The sequence below is a fragment of the Ursus maritimus genome, unplaced genomic scaffold (genome assembly GCF_017311325.1).
Source record: "Ursus maritimus isolate PB19 unplaced genomic scaffold, ASM1731132v1 scaffold_28, whole genome shotgun sequence".
NCBI classification, from domain to species: domain Eukaryota; kingdom Metazoa; phylum Chordata; class Mammalia; order Carnivora; family Ursidae; genus Ursus; species Ursus maritimus.
In genome coordinates, this window is record NW_024425341.1 from 2,479,248 (window position 1) to 2,492,975 (window position 13,728).

General features: G+C 35.9%; 1 protein-coding gene across 1 annotated transcript in view; it reads left to right on the top strand.

Moving 5' to 3' along the window:
• KAT6A (lysine acetyltransferase 6A) overlaps nt 1-13,728 on the top strand; it is a 114,127-nt gene that overhangs the window by 43,988 nt on the left and 56,411 nt on the right. The gene's annotated exons all lie outside the window — the stretch shown is intronic.

Below are 13,728 nucleotides of genomic sequence, written 5' to 3' on the forward strand. Positions count from 1 at the left end.
TGGCTTATTTTATTGTAAGGATACAGTATATAATATATATATATATATATATATATAATATATATATGTGTGTGTGTATATAGTGTGTGTGTGTGTATATATATATATATATATATATATACTAAATATGTGTTAATTGTTCATCTTATTTGTGAGGCTTCCAGTCAGCAGTGGGCTATTTGTAATTAAGGTTTTGGGCAATCAAAAGTTACACACAGATTTTTGACTATGAGGGGGGTCGGTGCCCCAACCCCTGCATTCAAGGGTCAAATGTATAATGTTTTTTGAAGATCCCTTCTAGTTCCAAACACCATGATTCTGATAGTAGCAGAACACTGCACATACTATCAGATATGTATCAGTTATTATTTTTGGTAGGTCTTGAAGAAAATAATGCTATTTGCCAATTTGTTCAAAGAGTACTTATTTTAGACCATAGTTTGGCCAAAATAAATGTCTGCAGTTGCAGTTTCTTAAAAATGCAGTGAACAGAAAAGTCTTGTGGAGCATCTTGCTCCTTCTGAACCATCACTTTTTTAATTTTTTTAATTTTTTAATTTTTTAATTTTTTTTAAAGATTTTATTTATTTATTTGACAGAGATAGAGACAGCCAGCGAGAGAGGGAACACAAGCAGGGGGAGTGGGAGAGGAAGAAGCAGGCTCCCAGCGGAGGAGCCTGATGTGGGGCTCGATCCCATAACACCGGGATCACGCCCTGAGCCGAAGGCAGACGCTTAACGACTGAGCCACCCAGGTGCCCCTGAACCATCACTTTTATGTATTTTTAGCATTAAAAATATTCCCAGGCTAATACTCCTCAATTCAGGTACTACTAAAGACTTTTATATAAGTGGGTAATGTGCAGTGTGGTAAATGTGTCAACAATCACATAGATAAATACCATATATAGAAAATATGTTAGTCCACACAAAATTTTCATCACGTTGCCTTTTTTGGGATGTTAAAAACAAAATCTTGTCCTGCCTTGAAAAGTGGCAGTGGTTCCTTAACAAAGATAAGCTTTGCAGGATAGATACAATTTTGAAAGGGGATATAAGAAATCTGCATTTATTAGATGCCTCTTACGTTTGAGGTACACTCCCATAACTCTATCCTTTTTAATCTTTATGGTAACGTGAAAGGTAGGTATGTTGTACCATTCTACACCAAAGAGGCTATCTGATTTGGGCAAAGTGATGCCATTAAGTGGTAGAACTCTGTCTCTGAGCTCTGCTGACTGATTCCTAGTGGCAGGGACACAAAGGACTTTGAGGGACAGGGTAAAATAACCTGGAGAAAAAGCATAAAGTGTGATCTCTGAAGACAAGTGAACAGATTAGGAGTAGAGGAAGAAAGTGTGAGAATAGTAGTTTGATATATATGGTGGAAGAAATTGAATACCCAGCTATGGGAGTTGGCGTTTGGGGTGTTCTTTAAGTTTTGAGCCAGGATAGTAACTAGATTTTAAAAACAGTATTTTATGGGGATTAGTCTGGAAGCAATGTGCAGGAAAAAAAAAATCAAAGACTAGAGAGAGTCAGTCCTTGTAGAAGATTGCATATGGTGATGTGACTCTGAATTAGGGAAGAGCCATAGGATATAAAACAAACTAAAATAGAAAGTAAAGGACCACAAAGGAAAGGAGAGGCAGTAATAACTTGGCAGTATCTTATTTGGATGAATGAAGAGAATGATGCATCACTGACAAACAGAAAGTGGAGCTTTCAGGAACTGATAAATATGTGAAAGAAAGATAACGCTACAGTTTCTTAGCATAGAATTTACGCTCAGCCAGTGTGCGCATTGTTATTTTTGATGTCACCTCTGATTAGGAAAGAGAAAATTGTTATAGTATCTTGACAGGTGATTGCTTTCTCATTTAAATTTACAGTAGTCTATATATACATGGTAAAAGTGTAAGCTGAAATTGATCATTACTGATCTAATTGAATCAGCTTACTTCACCAGTAATCTTGTTGTTGTGTCTAATTGTACAAGTCAATGAATGAACTCATCAAAATAAAGATTCAATTTAGTACATCTGTTAAAACTTTGTAATGGCTAATGGGTTATGTTGGAACTGATTAAAATTATACAAGTTTACCTTATTGTAGACTATTAATAACAGAAAATAGACACTTTTCCAGGCCATTCGTATTGTTTTATTATTATATATATTTGCAACTATATACTTTTGAGGAAAAGATGATCTAAAAAATGTTTAATAAGCAGCCATGGTGTGCTTGATTGTGTATGGGGTGCTTACAAATTTAAAGAGATTAAATCCTACCCAAGGACAGTGCCTCTGAAGATTATTGAATCTTGGAGAAGTTTTGAGTAACAATTGATAAACCTTTTTAGAGCTAAGCATGATTTTGTTGTATTTTAGTTTCAATAAATGCTTCTTTAGCATATACAGTGTGCAAGGCACACTTAAGAGGTGAAATAAGAGGCCTAGGGTGATTTCTGCTTACCTAGCGCTGTCTTTTGGAAAAGATCAAGAAAAACTAAATTCTAAACTGTCAGGATTTGGGAGGAGCAGGAGTTCACCCAAGGCCGTTAATAGTGAAGGCATGAAGAACTGGGTAAAAACCGAGAGGAGGGCTTGCCTGAGGAGAAGAGAACACTATTTGAATGTTCAGCTTTCTCATCAAAGTACAAGGACCTTCCAGCAAACCATTAGTTTCCTTAAATGAATTCTATGCTCCTGTTTGTTTCCCTTATTATATCAGAAATAACTAATTGTGCAGATATTCTCTCAAAAGACTTACTTTTGAATTTTTTGGTGTGTAAGTGGATAAGGTCAATAGTGTTTAATTGTTTTCTAATTATTTTGTGTGGATTTTGTTTTGTATTTACTGACATTTATAAGTGCTTTGAAAATGTCAGTACTGCTGCTTTTTTATCTTACCACATTTTTATGTTCTGTTACAGCGCTTACCAAACTAGTAATATCCACCAGGCTCCTTATGCTTTGGATGGTATTTTGATAGCCTCCTAATATTTGTTTTCCTTGTGCTCAGCCATTGAGCATCAGGTTGATTTCTTTCACTATATCATGCCTAAGAATAATTTTCTCCTTTCTGAGCTGAGACTTACCTCCTCTTTATCCTTTGGGTATTTATTATGTACAATAGAGCCATTATTTTAGCTTTATTATACATAATAGAGTATTTCAGCAGTAGGTATTATCAACTAATAAGTGATATCTCAGCTGAAAATTATTTAAGTTACAAGTTCTATGAAATAAATATCCATTGAAGAAAATGAATTTGCCGTTAAATTTACTTTACTTGATTGTAATGGTGTGAGAAGAAAGGCAGAGGATAAATCAATACTTTGGAACCACTAGAAGAATTCAAAGGTAGGCAAGGCAGTAGCTTGAAGAAAAGTAAGGAAATAAGGTAGGTGGGTAGATTCGAGAGGAACTTCTGGTGTTTCATGAGGGGTAACCTGGCTGGATCAGATACATAGCAGTCACAAAGAGGTTTTCGTTTGCGACTGAGCAGTGCTTGGTAGATACAGGTTTTAATTGTTAGACTTGTCTTACAAGAAAAATACTAAGGTATAAGGGTGAGCTATTTTTATGTAATGAGATAAAGATGAACGCAACTTTGTGGGTACAGTGAGGATAAGACTGCTAACATTTAAATTCAGTAGCCAGAATTTGTGATTAATAATTAAAACTTTTTTCATTTAAGGGGAATGAAACTGTATTTCTTTTTTTTTTTTTAAAGATTTTATTTATTTATTTATTTATTTATTTATGTGACAGAGAGACAGCCAGCGAGAGAGGGAACACAAGCAGGGGGAGTGGGAGAGGAAGAAGCAGGCTCCCAGCGGAGGAGCCCGATGTGGGACTCGATCCCGGAACGCTGGGATCACACCCTGAGCCAAAGGCAGACGCCTAACGACTGCGCCACCCAGGCGTCCCTGAAAGTGTATTTCTAAGTCTAATTGATTACTACAGTCAAGGTTAACATAATAAAGGGTTCCACAGGAACAGTTAAAAGATAAAGGTTTTTAAGGTAAAGACAGATTAGAAGTAGTTGCTTCTCACTGTGTAAGTTTTGACCTATTACTTAAATCATGTGATCTGTGAGACTGAAACTTAATTTTTTATACAACGTAATTTTTTAGTTCAATTTTTTATTATAACAACAATTTACCATTCTCAACATTTTTTAGTGTGTAATTCAGTTGCATTGCGTATATTCACAGTGCTTTGAAACCATTACCACTACCCATTTCCAGAACTTTTTCATCATCTCAAACCAAGTCTGTACTCATTAAGCAATAACTTTTTCTCCGTTCTTGCCTTTCTTCCAGCTTCTGGTAACCTCTATTCTACATTCAGCCTGTATGCATTTTAACTCCTCTAGGTTCCTCATATGAGTGAAATTATATAGTGTTTGTCCTTTGTGTTAATACTACTTGATTTTTAAAAAAATGAGTTGCAGTAATTATAGATGAACATAAGTTTTTAATAATGTTTTTATAATTCTTTATAGATGCTTTGTATTTAAGTCTGAGGAAGAATGATGTGACCATTACTGCTTAGTGCATCTTTGGGTATTATAGGGAGTCTTATATGAGTTATGTGCTTTCATACTCTTAATATTAGCTATGTTAATTTGTCCCAGTAATTTCCAGTGGCCATAAAACGAGAAAATTTGTAGCTTTTAAGAAATCACACATCTTTATTGCCTAATAGCTTATGAAATGATTTCTTAGAGGTTATCCTGAAGTCATAAGTCTAAGTTTACATGTGCAGTTTTTTCCCTTGAAAATTCTGGTGATCATAAATTCTAGAACTTAACATTTAGTTCAGTCTTGAGAGAACTAGAAATAATTACATAGAACAAAACAGATTTTTTTTTTAACCGGATTCTTGATTATTCTTTATGTCAGTGTTTAAGAACAGAGACAAAAAGATGGATTTGAGTTCCTCAGAAGATATTAGAAAATGGAGACAATGACAAGTGGATAATGGTTTCAAAAAAATTAAACACAAGTCTTTGGGGGGAAATAAAAATTGAACTTTCAGATTGTAATGTCTAAGATGATACAGAAATATTTGACATTCTAAACAATTGTGTCTAAAAATTCTTTCCTTTCATAGTATAAATATCACAGCAGAGCTCATTGGGTAAAATTTTTGCTGTTTTTGTTTTTAAAAGTTATTTCCAAAAGCTCAAGTCAAATGCTACTCAACTGGCTATTTACTTATCAGAGCATCTGCTTCGTATTTGCCTCAATGCTGCCATCTGGTGATTATTATGGAGATCTCAGCATGGTGCTTGAGGCACCCTAATGCAACAGATGACGCAAGGTGCAGTCTAAGTGCCTGCAACTGTCGCCCCGCTACTTTGGAGAAATTGAATGGAAGTGGGTTGCGGTGGCAGAAATCTTAATTTAGTTATTGAGTCTATGAAATTATTTTGTGAGATTGCTTTGTAAACAGTAGAGCATTTATATATTATTAAGATGCGCATATCTTTATCAGGCTCCTGTGACTAATTGTTCTAAGGTAGTATTTTTATTATTTCTAGTTCTACAAGGTAATTTAATTAAGGTATTGAACACTTATTGGATCCATACTATATGTTAGGCACTATTCTTACTAGGTCCTAGTACTGTTCACAGTACTAGGAATACAATCCTGAATAAACAGATGGAAATCAGAACCTTCATAGAGTTTATATTTAGTGGGGGATAAGTAAGATATATCTATCTATCTATATATATATATAGATATATAAGATATATATATAGATATAGATGTAGATATATAGATATATATAGATATATATATATATAGATATACACACATACACACACACACAATATGTTAATTAGTGAAAAGGGTTAAGGGAAAGAAATAAAGCAAGGAAGGGGGATAGAAATTATTGTCGTTGGTGAGTTGTTTTGAAATGTTTGATGCAGTGGTTAAGGACAACCTTACTGAGAAGGGGACTTTTGATTAAAGATTGGAAGGATCTAGGGAAGAGCATTGCAGAGAGAAGGAAAGCAAATGCAAAGGCCCTGTGATTGGAACGTCTTACTTTTAAAGAAAAAGCAAGCAAGAAAGCTAGAATAGAATGTAAGAGGGAGAGAGCAATAGAAGATGGGTCAGAGAGGTACTTGTGTATTTATCTGTAGGGGTGCAGATCACAGGGGGCCTTGTAATTCATTTGGCATTTAATCTAGAGTGAAAGCCACTGGACTGGATGGAGGATTTGGCTGTGCTCTGATGTACCTTTTAACAGTTTCACTCTGGCTCCTGTGTTTAATGCTGTGTAAAGTCATTTGCTACAAACTTTTTTTCTTGTTTTATTAGCTGTAGGAACAGGTTTGTTTTAGATAGATAGGAAAGTAGTAAGCTAAAGGACTATGCTTGAACAGGTCCGGGAACAGTGGTTATATGGCATGTTGCATATCTCTACACAGGTTTTTAAAAACTGTATTCATAAGTTATCAGTTGTTGTTGTATCTTTGTGATACAGAAAAACTGAAACCAGCTTGTAGAGTTTCACTTGGAAAATGTTATGAATGTCTCTTCACTGTCCTAAAAGCACCCCAGTACATTTCAGGTTCAAATCTTATAGTGAACCCAATGTAGTTTTAGCCCTTTCTGACTTACTTTCCTGCTCATTAGTATTTTGGGAATGAGAATGATCTGGACTTGTAATTTTTTATGCACTTAACAATACTTAGGCATATTCTAAAACAAATCACACGATTACTGATAAGTGGTGCTGTTCGATGAAAGAAAAACTCAGATTTATATTGTAAGCTAGATGATTTATTTAAGTCACTTTTTTTTGGCTTGTAATCTTATCAGCTAAAATGACTAATCCTCAAAGTATTATTATTCTTTCCCAAATTGTACTTTAAAAAATACTCTGAAATTGTCAAGATATAATCATTGCCAGTAGTAGTATTTCTCTGTGGATTCATTTTTGTTTTGGTAGCTGAAAAATTTACCATTTTTGTGGTTGGTTCTATGATGCCAGAGAGTGAACATCTTCAATGTGAAATGTTTAGGTTAAGGAAATTAAAGCTGCACTGCTCTGTGTTACTGAAAACTTTCTATGTAATTTGAGTCTGTTTGGACCAAAGTCTGTATTTGACTTAACAAATATCTTTTCAGCCTGTCTGATTTTCACACTGTAACTGTCAATCCTGAATCACTAAATTGTACACCTGAAACTAATATTACATTGTATGTTAAGTATCTGAAACTTAAATAAAAACTTTAAAAAATATCAGTACTGTTGAAACTTAGGGTAAGGTTGTCATTACTGAGGACAGTCAGCAAATTGTTTTGTAGTGAGTAGGCTAGGACTGTGGTCATTTGATAAGTATCAGAATAATTGAGTTAGACTGTCTACGCAGCTCTAAGGTAATGAGGCAGCCAGTTTGTCTTAATTGCTACCCTCCTCCCCTCACCAACTTTAATGAACAGATTTAAATGGTCTTAGTTATTTTGTTTTGGGGTAGAAAAAATCTAGTAGTATGAAGCATTGATCGTATGTAAAAATATTAACAGCAGTAATGTTACAGGGAATATACAGGAACATATAGGGACATGTTTGCCAAGGATTTCTTAGGTAATGATTTTAAGTAACATTTTCTGCCATTGGGAACTTTATTTTAGTTCTAGGTGATAAAGACACATGTTTGAAGACAGATTGCTACATAGTTTTAATTTTTGAAGACTGCATTTCCTATGCTGGAGAATAATTTGTTTTTCAGACTTTCTGTTTTCTTCATCTTATATGTTTGCTCCCTTTAGTGTGGTCTAATCTAACCCTGAAAGTAGCAGCCGATTAAGCAAGTACTTTGCTATTACTAATGTATGTTATTTGTGGTAACTGAGTTTGAATTATAATGCTGTTCCTGCTCTGCCATTTAGCGGCATCTTTTTTTTTTTTTTTTTTTAAGATGCTAGGGTTTTTTTGTTTCTTTTTGTTTTTGTTTTTTAGGATTTTATTTACTTGACAGAGAGAGAGCACAAGTAAGGGGAGTGGCAGGCAGGGGCTGAGGGAAAAGCAGGCTCCTGGCTGGATCCTGGAATTCTGGGATCATGACCTGAGCCTAAGCCGAAGGTAGACGCTTAACCAACTGAGCCACCCAGGCGCCCCTGCCCTTTAGCTTCTTATTATAATGTAGGCTTCTCCATCTCCACCATAACTGCAGGTTACACAGGATTCTTTAACTGAATACAACTTACTCCTTTTTTTTTTTTTTCTAAGATTTATTTATTTGAGAGAGCTGGGGAGAGGGGCAGAGGGAGAAGGAGAGAGAGAATCTTAAGCAGACTCCCGGCTGAGTGCAGAGCCCAGTGTTGGGCTGTATCTCATGAATCTGAGACCATGACCAGATGCTTAACTGACTGCACCATCAAGGCGCCCCCCAGCTTGTTCCTTTTTTAACCAGACTGAAGTAATGTAATGTACTTTATGTGTGAAAGTGGTACCACTAGTTTAGCACTAGTAGGTCGTTACTCTGAATTCTGTCCATATTCTACTAGTAGAGCTACTTTTCCATTTTCATACCCTATTTTAAAGAGAGGGTGGGGTAGGGAGAGACCTGAGAAGAAGAGTTAACACATTCCTTGGTCTTCCCTGCCTCTGAGATGATTTTTGTTCCTTTACTGAACAAATTTTTCTGACATGAAGTTCTTCCCATCTACTAATACCATGACCTCTGCTTTTTTTTAAAAGTACGTGCTGGGGAGAGGGCCATATCTGTCATTTACCAGTGTTTTCTCTAAAACTTCAGAAAAGTTTTTGTAAAACTTTCCTATTTTGGGGCTCAATCATCATTTTTACTGACTTGAACACATTTATATGATTCTTCTAAACTCATGCTTTCCCAGCTTCTTGACTTCCTAATTTTATTGTCTTTAATTTTACTTTTTTCTGGTGTAAACTCTATGAAAGTTGGGGCTTTAGCTGCTTTTTTCACCACTCTTCCCTCAAATGTCTATAATAGTGCTTACTAAATATTAAAGAATTCATGCACATTTGCGATTTGAGGTTTTCTCTATTAGCTAGGACTTTATACTTAGTAAATCACAAATTCTAAAGTTTCCCTGTGGACCCCAGTCTTCAGTCTTTTTACTTCCTACTGGACCTTTATTTTCAGTTCATCAGGATTCCCTTGGTACCTTAACTTGATACTTTTTGTAAGCCCCCTTCTGCTTATGATGTCCAGCCTCAACTTTGTGGCCCACCATTTTAGTTGACCCTTCTTGAACAACGCGGCACTCTGACCTGAAGCCTTACCAATAACATAAACAGTCAATTAATACATAGTTTGTATGTTATATGTCTTATATACTACTGTATTCTTAAAATAAAGTAAGCTAGAGAAACAGAAATCTTATTAAGAAAATCATAGAGAAGATAAAATACACTTGCAGTAGTATAGTGTAAAAAATCTGCTTATAAGTGGACCCGGGTTGTTCAAATCTGTGTTGTTCAAAGGTCAACTGTGTTTGCATTTGCATTCTAGTTGACTTTGCCCTTTGGTTTGTCTCCTCAATCTACAGCTTTCTGATTTTGCCAGTCCAAGGCTTCAGGGCTGTTAAGGAAAATTGTATAACCATTTTGGTTGGAAATACTACAAATTGAACTTTCTGATCTTAGCTCTGTGGTTAGGGCTGAGTGACAGTTTTATTTTCCATTGCTAATTGGTTCTCTTTCATCTTCCGCACAGAGACTTCTAGACCTTTTTTGCCCTCTGTAAATGCCCAAACCCATACCACCTACCTACTTCTGTTTAAGCGAGTGATATTGTCTTCTATTTCAGTGAAGAGGTGGAGGCCTTTTTGCTGGGACTGCACTGATTTTTCTCTCTTCTATTTTGAATTTATTCTCTGTTAATACATATTTTTCTGATTCTTTCTTGTCTGAAAAATGTGTGTCCACCTTCCATTTTGATAGGAGGGTGTTTTCATTTTTGTTCTTGGACCCTGTCAGTTTTCTCAGTCAGCTTTCACTTTCTCATGCTGTATCTATCCAATTTCTGCCCCACTTCTGGCAGGCAGTTTTTATTTGCTATTTTCCAGAAATAATGAGGCTGTCAAAAATGAGCACCCTCAACATTTCCCTTTTCCCACCATCTCACCTACAAACAGTACGCATCTACACCATCCTGTACTATATAAGGTCACTTTATCCTTGCTTTAAAATTCATCCTTTTTTCCAAAACTGATGTTATCCAGTAGAACTTTCTGTAATGATGGAATTGTTCTATATTTGTGCTGTCCAGTACCATAATCACTAGCCACATGTGAATGTTGAGTACTTGAAATGTAGCTAGTACGACCAAGGAATTACATTTGTTTTATTTCAAATTTACATAGCCACATGTTTTAGTGTTCACCATATTCAACAGTGCAGCTTTAAATCTTACTATATAATATGTTCCTGTTATTTCTTATTTCTTGAATCTCTCTTACCACATGTATCTTCTCTTCCACATTTTAAATAGGTTTAGTCTTTCTCATCTTAAATACCTAGAACACATCAAAACCCATTACCATTTTTTTAAGCTATCTCCTGTCTGCTCTCTGTCCCTTCATGGCAGTTTGTTGGTTCCTGTGAGTTTAGTTCTTATCCTGTCACTGAAAAAGCCTCACTATTAGTGACAGTTCTGACTATTTCTTAGTCATACAATCCAGTGGATATTTTATTTTCCCAGTATTGATTGTTGGTTGCTCTCTGGTTCTTGTAATTCTTGTGTCATCACTTCCTCTTGGTTCTGTTTTCCCTCAGACTGGTCCTTTCTTGTACCTCCCCCCACCATGCTTCTAAACGTTGATATTCTTCTGTCTTCGATTTTATCTCACTTCTCCACTCTTCTCCCCTTGTTCTCTGTCCTTTGCTACAACTTTACTCCTCCTTCTCACTGGGTGCTGTCAGTTAGCATGTTGCTGTCTTTTAAATCTCTCTAGCTTATTCTTCTTCTAAGTTCCAAACTCCAATGTCCAAATCACCGTTGGTATTTCTTTCAGAATATTCCAAAGGTAACATTGTCCTACTCTATAGATATTCATTAGTTTAAGTTTGATAACTCTCTGATTAAAATAAACTGATTAAAAGTGTACAGGTTGTAAGTATGTGCCTTAAATATTATTAACATCCATGAAACCACCGTCCAGGTCAAGAAAAAGAATATTACCAGCACCTCAGAAGTCCCTTTCCAATTCGCTTCCTCTTCTTTTCTCTCTAAAGGTAACTGCTGTCTCGACTTAAAACAATGTAGAACTGTTTTTGAACTTTATATAAACAAAATGATACAGTATGTGTTCTTCCATGTCTATTCTCTCATTCAGGATTGTTTGTGATAGTAATACAAGTTGTTGACTATAATTTGTGTAATACTCTACTGTATGGATATAGCATAGTTTATCTGTGCACCCATTGCTGGTTATTGGGGTAAGTTTTGTTTGAGTAAATTTTATGAATAATGCTGTTCTGATTATGTTTGTGTATGTTTTATTGTACATATGTGTGTGTACTTCATTTGGTGGGTATATAGCGAGGAGTGGGAAGTGCTGGTTCATGATATGCTTGTGTTTAATTTTAGTAGATACTGTCTAATAGTTTTCAGAGTAGTTTTGTCAATTTATATTCTTGTCAGCAGTGTATGAGTTCTGTTGTTCTGCTTTCTTATCAACTATTGCCAGTCTTTAGAATTTTAGCCGTTCTTGGAGATCTGCTTCTTTGATGGTTAATGAGGTTGAGTGTCTTTTCTTATTTTCATTGGCCATTTATATATTATTCATGTATTTGCTGTTTTGAAGTACCTGTTGAAGTTTTTGGCCTAGCTTTCTATTGAATTGTCTGTCTTCTCCATACTGACATGTAAGAGTTCTGTGTATATTCTGGATATAAGCCATTTGTTAGTTAAATATGCTGTTAATAGCTTCCATTCAGTGGCTTGCCTGTTCACTGAGAGCTTACTTACTTGCAGTTTCTACTCCTCAGTGAAGTCTTACCTGACTTTACTCCCCTGTTCTTTTTCATATTCCATTTTTTTCCCCGAAGTTTTTATTTAAATTCCGGTTAGGAAAGGATGTGGCTGTCTTTACCGGAGTCACAATTAAGACAACTTCCGTTGTTCATCTCTCATTTAATCTCTTGTCTGAGGAATACTGTTGATTTGCTTGTGTTGGACATTATTGACGTACCATCCAACTCTGTCAGTAATCCAATTTCCTTCCCAGGCTGTTTCCTCTAAGAGCCACTTTAATATTGGTATTCTGACCTTAGGTCTCTTCTCTCTACCTGTTCTCTGTGGGAGAACGCATCAACTTTGAAGGTCTTAATGCCATTTTGTAGGTATATGATTTCTAGATTTTTATCTCCAGACTAGCCTTTCTCTTGAACTTCAGGTCCCTGTATCATAAAGTCCATGGGCATTGCTACATGGATACTTCATAGGCATTTGAAGCTCAATAAGTCCCAAACTAAGTGCGTCCCCCTCCTCCCAAGCCTGGTTCTGTATTTTGTTTGAATACCCCCATCAGGGGGCCTCCCTGTCAAATACCTCCAGAAGAACTTAAGTCTGGGAAGCCTTCCCCTGACAACCCTTCCTCCTACTTGATTCCCTTCCTCCGTTTTTTCTCATTGTAACACTTCTGTCACAATACTGACAAGACATTGTATCTGTTCTCTCCAGTAGAGTAAAAGAATCTTGAGGGTTTGTATCTCTGTCCCATATAAATGATTGAGAGTTGACTGAGAGTGCCTCCAACTAAACACATCTAACGTCAGACTCAGCATCTCTTTTTCTCCTGATTTTGTGCTTGAAATGGCTTAACCCTTGATGCCATCTTTTCATTAAGTCAGTCATCTTTAACTCATTTCCTTTTCTGTCAAATTCCGTAACTAGTTGATTTCTAAGTCCATAGCTATTTTTTTCTGTTCCTTTTTTTTTTTCTTTTTTAAATCTTTGGTTCAGGTTCTTGTCTTCACCAGACTATTGTAGTCATTGTTTAAATGTTCTACTTATCTTTAGGTTCTCCCCCATTTGTCTTTGATATTGCTACTGGATTTTTCCCCCTCAAATACAGGTGATTATCTCTTGATTCAGTAGCCTTCTATTGTTCTTCTCTTCCTGCGGGATAAAGTCCAACTTCTTTATAAGACATTCAGTGGTAATCTTCACAAACTGATGTACCGGTGCCCCCACACCTATCACAGAAACCATGTCCTTTAAGTACCGGCTTTAGCAGACTGCACACCTAACTTGTTCGTACTACTTGTACTGCCTTTCTCGGCATCCTGTGGGCTGGAGGAGCAGGGGCGTTGCTGTAGAGGAACATAGAAACCTAGGTTTAAACCCAGTTTCAACAATTATTATCAATTGTCCTTGGACAAATGTCTTAGGATCCCTTAGCATAGTACTAGTACTTAATACATGTTATCTTCTTTCAACCCTTCTCCTCCAAACTACAACTGGAATTTATCTTTCTCATTTGTACAGAGCACTTACTGTTTGTCTCTCCTAGCACTTAATTTCTTCTGCCTTATGTGGTGCTTATTTCTGCACATTTGTCACTTCTCCTACATGACATACAACTTTTTAAGGATTGAGACTGTGATTTCTTATGCTTAATTCAGTTGAATTTCTTCAATCTTAGGTGAAGAATTTGCTTCATTTAATCCATACTGTGTCATTTAGTTTCTGAGTGACCAGTATGGTTGAGA